This window comes from Ipomoea nil, unplaced genomic scaffold (assembly GCF_001879475.1).
Source record: "Ipomoea nil cultivar Tokyo-kokei standard unplaced genomic scaffold, Asagao_1.1 scaffold0179, whole genome shotgun sequence".
Classification (NCBI taxonomy): Eukaryota; Viridiplantae; Streptophyta; class Magnoliopsida; order Solanales; family Convolvulaceae; genus Ipomoea; species Ipomoea nil.
The window spans coordinates 1,291,388-1,298,104 of NW_017616607.1; positions in this window are offsets into that span (position 1 = coordinate 1,291,388).

Sequence of the window (6,717 nt, forward strand, 5' to 3'; positions counted from 1 at the left end):
TTCTTATGAATCATTGTTTGATGATGTTATGATTGTATTAGGACTTTAGATAGTACCCTTTGCTTCACAATGAACTTTTAGGTTCACAGTACGTCTACAGTTTGAGCAATCAAACATCAGATGTTGAAGAATGGAGGGGAAATCCAGTTGAAGGAATACCATTAGTAACCAACAGTGCTTTGTGGATACATTGTGTGGCTTATTCACTTGTATTTGTGCTTAGAATGCTAGTGAATGCCCCATTGGACGTAAGGAGAAGAGTGGATCGGACAGTTATCGAACCACTATAAAATATATATATATATATATATATATATATATATATATATATACTCTTTAGTTTTTTGCCATTTACATTTCTAGCATTTTCTTTCCCGCTGATCAAACAATTAACACACGCAAAGTACATTTTCATCCAAGTTGTTTTCACACAAAACCGCGCTACAAACTTTAGACTTCCGAGGCCAATCACCTTACATTCGAGCGGGTGGTACGACAGATACGCTCTATTTTTAATTTTTTTTTTAAATTAATTTTTAAAAAAAAAAAATTCTATTCAATTACCACTTCTAGACTCTTTGCCAAACTGGGGATCAACCGGATTTTAATCATTTTTCTTTTATGACAACTTTAATGAGTGGTGTAGCTGGAATATGATGGCTTAAAGGCTAGCTTATAGGCTTATTATAGCCATTGATTTATGGATAAAGAAGAGAAGAAGAAGATATTAAGGGTGTGTTTGGTTGATGCACTACTGAAAATTATGAAATTTTTGACCAACAGAAAGTGATTTTAAATTAAGTTGATATTAAAAAGTGGTCGGAAATAGCAACAAAAGTTTTTCCGGATACTAAAAGTGGTCGGAAATAGCAACAAAAGTTTTTCCGGATACTAAAAGTGGTCGGAACAAGGCTTTCGACTTGATTTAAGATCACTTTCAGGTCGTCGAAAATTTCATAATTTTCGGTAGTGATGGATTTTGTCTATAGGAACAGACATGAAAGTGATTATTATTGTTTGGTTGATAGAATTTTAGAACTTTATTATGAGTTTCGAATACACCATCAATTGAAAAATTCATACCCAAATAAAATATGAGTTTCATTCTCAACCGCTACTATTATTAATCATTCTCATTCCACCCTACTACCAAACATGTTAAATACTTTTATCAAAACTCATTACTATTACCAAATATTTAATACCCATTCTGATTCTGATTTCCATGTGCGAATCAAGCACACCCTTAAGTTTATTAAATTAGGTAAGATTTGTTGTATTGGGGACCAAGATAAACTAATCAAATTTAAGGTGGTGGGATCTGGGATGTGATATACAATAATTATGGTGCAGTCAAAGATCATGCAGATCACGTTCAACGACTCCTAACTCATCACTGTAAAATCATGGCCGTCCAGTCCTGATCGAAAATATATAATCTAAGTTGTAGCTACCTAGATTCACTAACAAGATCGAATTTAATTGCAGACCGTCCGTTAACATCAACTGTACTCCATATGTCATTGGAAAAAGTAATATATATATATATATATATATATATATATATATATATATATATATATAAAAGTGCCCATATGTGGTCATGTTATTAGGTGTGGCGGTGTGCTCATATTTGTGTCGTTGAATCAGTTTAATCTAACGGCAGTGGCTAATTCTAAGGATTTGAAGATTTTTGCGCGTAGAGGTGTTATGGTAATTACAGTGGCCATTTATAGCGACCGGGTTCCAGAATACATCAACAGTGTTGACAACATACACTAATAGTGTAATAAAACACACCACATTGAAACACACCAATAGTGAATTTAGGGCTGTTAAAGTGGGCCGACCCGCCCCATTAGGCCCGCCCCACCGCGAGCTTAATTTTTCACGAACCTTTGCGGGCCGGCCCACCAAGCCTGCGGGCTAAGGTTCGTGCAACCCTAGCCCGCCCCGCGCGGGTTGGCGGGCTCCGCGGGCCGGCCCGCGGACTTTGTTTTAGTGTTTAAAAATTTTTGAACTTAATATTTTAAAAATATTAATCTCATATATATATATATATATATATATATATATATATATATAGATTTAGGTTCTCGTGCGGGTGAGGGCTTCAGGTGCGGTTGTGCGGTTTAATCTGAGCCATCCATCTCGCTTTAATCAATGTCCAGGATTATCAAAGTTTTAAAAAAAAACGCGGTGGCAATTTTGAAATTTTTGCATCTAGGTCAAAATTAAGGTGAGCGGATCTGTGATTAATGTGCGTGAGTTTTGTGCTTAATGTGCGTGTGTTTTGTGCTTAATGTGCATGAGGTTTGTGCTTAATGTGCCTGGGGATGTGCTTAACGTGAATAGTTGTTAAAAGTTAAAGTCTGTGAGTGAATACTTAAAGTGCGTGAGTTTTGTGCTTAATGTGCGTGATGTTTGTGCTTAATGTGCGTGGGTTTTGTACTTAATGTGCGTGAGTTTTGTACTTGGTTGTTGAAACTTAAAGTCTATGAGTTAATATTTAAAGTGCGTGGGTTTTGTACTTAATGTGCGTGAGGTTGTGCTTAATGTGTGTAGGTTTTGTACTTAAAGTGCGTGAGTTTGTGATTAAGATGTAACACTTAAGGTGCACCAAGCCTCCGACTTGCCCTGGGCTTTGGCAAAACCCTCCAGCAAAGCTGCGCTACTCCTAAGCAAGATAAAAGGAGAAATCCAAATTCAAAGTATAGAGTTGATGAGTTGAATGAGTCTCCTCCTCGCCTTCCTGGTATTTGCACACTGGACTTTGGCAAGCGTTTTTTTTTTTTTTTTTTTTTTTTTTTTTTTTTTTTTTTTCTTTTATTCATTGATTTGAGTCGTTGATCTAAATTTGATCAACTGCTCAGATTTAACCGCACAACCGCACAGAAAGCTATACCCACACCTGAACCCTTCCCTATATATATATATATATATATATATATATATATATATATATATATATATATATATATATATATATATGCGTTACACAGCAAGACAGAATTCTGCCGGGCTGTTTAACGTTATATATATAAATAAATATATTATATATTTATATATATAATGTTACACAATTCTGTCTTGCTGTGTAACGTATATTTATTTTATATTTTTATTTTTTAAGTAATAGGTCTAGCCCGCGGGTTGGCCCGTTCGCGCATAGACTGCGGGTTAATTTGTGCCCGTCCCGTTCGGCCCGCATTTTTACGAGCGTGTTTGTTCATGACCTTAACCCGCCCCACTGCGGGGCGGGTGCGGGCCAGCCCGCGGGCTTCGACCCACTTTGACAGTACTAAGTGTATCCACGAACACTGTATGGTGTATTTATTCATATCTAATGGCGTGTTTTTAGTGATGCATACCTAATTTGTGTATATTTTTTATTGTGCATTTCATAACATGGATTGTGTATATTTGTATAATAATTTGTGCAGCCGCAATGACCACACGGGAAGGCGTTGCCGCACGTCAACTTGGCACCAATGGGAATCTACAAATACATCAGAGTAAGGATAATAATGCACCAATTACACAAATAAAACACACAACAATGTGATTTTCCCTATTTCGATGTCTTATGACGAGTTTATCCTTGCAGTTCGCTGGGTAGGAGATTGAGCGCGAAAATACTGAAAGAATCTTGATTAATGTGATTCATTGGATCTATTTAATGTAATGGTCTGTAATTGACCATATGACCACACCTAACAACATTACCACATGTGATCACCCTTATATATATATATATATATATATATATATATATATATATATATATGAATCTGCAATTCAATTCGATCTGTTGACATGGTATGATTGAGCTTCGATATATGTAGCTGAGAAACACATTAACATTAACTACACCTCTGAACTCTTACTAATTTACTTAACATACATGCATGAGCTGAGGAATCTTGCATGCAAAATGTTATTACATGAGATGATATACAAGGTGGATGGCCTGGGCATAATTAAAGAAAGATGTCTGTACAAACACGTGTACAGTGCTCTCCAACTAATTGGTGGGTCTAAAAGCCCACTATTCCTCTTCTTTTCAATTCTCCTGCCTGACGTAGGATTGCCAACCCATGTCTTGTACCATTCTCACTGTCCTCCTCTTCTTGAGCATATCTAATACCCACACCCCACACCCTTCCCAATTCAGTACGACACAAACCTTTTTCAATATATATATATATATATATATATATATATATATATATATATATATATATATATATATATATATAGGGTTGCGTTTAGGTGCCAACTGCAGGCTAAGGAAAGAAATGAGAACGCATGTCATCTGTTCACGTAATACTGATTTTTTTTAAAAACGCGGTGGTATTTTTGTAAATAATTAAACATCGAAATGCAACTAAAATGTATTACAAGTGCAACTAAAATTTACAAGTGCAAGTAGCAGTTTCATATAGTGCAACTCAGTGCAGGTAAAATGTATTATAAGTGCAGGTAAAATGTATTACAGGTGCAAGTAAAATTTACACTGAGCATCAATACTAAGTACACTTAACGTTATAAGTAGGTGCATATAACGTTATAAGTAGTTGCACCTAGGTGCATGAATGTTAATAAGATAAAAATTACTTGCACTTGTAAGTGAAAGTAGGTGCACTTGTAAGTAATTTTACTTGCACTTTTTACTTGCAAAGGTGCACCTGCTACTTGTACTAATAACACATTTACATGCACAAAAGTTTGAATTATTTACAAAAATGTCACCGCGTCATTTTTTAAAAATTACATCTGATTTGTTAATTTGGACAAGTGGACAGCTGTCATCCGTTCTCATTCCTCTCTTGGCGTTGGTTCGCATGAGAGCGTGCCCCTATATATATATATATATATATATATATATATATATATATATATATATATATATATATATATATATATATATATATATATAAATAAATAAATATATATATATATATATATATATATATATAGAGAGAGAGAGAGAGGCGGGTTCAGGTGCGGCAGTGTCTTACGGTGCGGTTATTTCTTACGGTGCGGCAACACCAATAGTTCACCAAATATGCACCATCAACGTTAGGAAATACACCACACAAAACAGAGTAAACAGAGCCCTGCATCACCAAACACACACCATTAGGTGTGAGTAAAAACACCATACACTGTTCGGAAATACACCATTGGGGGTGGTGAGTTATATGGTGTGTTTTTTTGAGTCTGTGGTGTATTTTGTGATGTTTTATTACATTTCATTGGGGTGTGTTTTTATTACACTGTTGGTGCATATTGTTAACACTGTTTGTGTATTCTGGAATTTGACTGCACCGCCGCACCGTAAGACCCCGCCGCATATGAGCGCTCTTCTATATATATATATATATATATATATAGAATTAGGTTCTGGTGCGGTTAAGGTGCCCAGGTGCGGTTGTGCGGTTTAGTCTGGGTCATTCATCTCGCTTAAATCAACGTCCAGGATTACCAAAATTTAAAAAAAAAAAAAAAACGCGGTGGAAATTTTGTAATTTTTGCATCTAGGTCAAAATTAAGGTGAGCGGATCTGTGATTAATATGCGTGAGGTTTGTGCGTAAGGTGCGTGAGGTTTGTGCTTAATGTGCGTGTGGTTGTGCTTGATTGAGTAGTTGTTAAAACTTAAAGTCTGTGAGTTAATAATTAAATTGCGTGAGTTTTGTGCTTAATGTGCGTGAGGTTGTGCTTAATGTGCGTGAGTTTTGTACTTAATGTGCGTGAGTTTGTGCTTAATGTCAATAGTTGTTGAAACTTAAAGTCTGTGAGTTAATATTTAAAGTGCGTGTGTTTTGTGCTTAATGTGCGTGAGGTTGTGCTTAATGTGTGTGAGTTTTGTACTTAATATGCGTGAGTTTGTGCTTAAGATCTAACACTTAAGGTGCATGTTTCTATCACTTAAGGTACGTCATTTTTAGCTTATGCTTCTTTATTCCAGACACGCGTTTTTTTTTTTATAATTTTCATTGATTTGAGCCGTTGATCTAAATTTGATCAACAGCTCAGATCTAACCGCACAACCGCACGGGAAGCTATACCCACACCTGAACCCTTCCCTATATATATATATATATATATATATATATATATATATATATATATATATATACAATTGCATTCAAATGAGAACACCTTTCCATATAAAAAACTAAGGACAAATCGTAACCATATAAAATAAGTGATTAATAGCTATGACTAAGAGTAACACTCTAAATGCTAAATTCATGCGCATAATCAACCATCCAATCTCCATCAATATCAATTAAGGAGCAAATCAAGCTAAGTGGAATTCTAAACTTCCATCCAAATAGGTAAGTAAATGATAAAATAGGAGTTTTTATATTATTAAATTATTTCATTTAAATAATATAAATAATTGTTATTATTATTAAATATAAGAAAATCTTATTGTACATCTTGTTAATGTCCGGTGATTTAATTTAGCGAGACAAACACGTGGTGTTGTGCTGTGTTCTAGGCAATTGTGTGCACTCATGGACAACATCGTATGCATCGTATAATGTCATCAAAGTTGTGTGCACAAACGTTAGACTCATACATTACACTGTGCGCACTCTAAAATTGCACTGTGCACATACTCATCCTGCACCACTACAAGTAAATGTGCACACCTATGTATATTATAGTGCGCACACACCAAGTTTACAATGCACATACACATC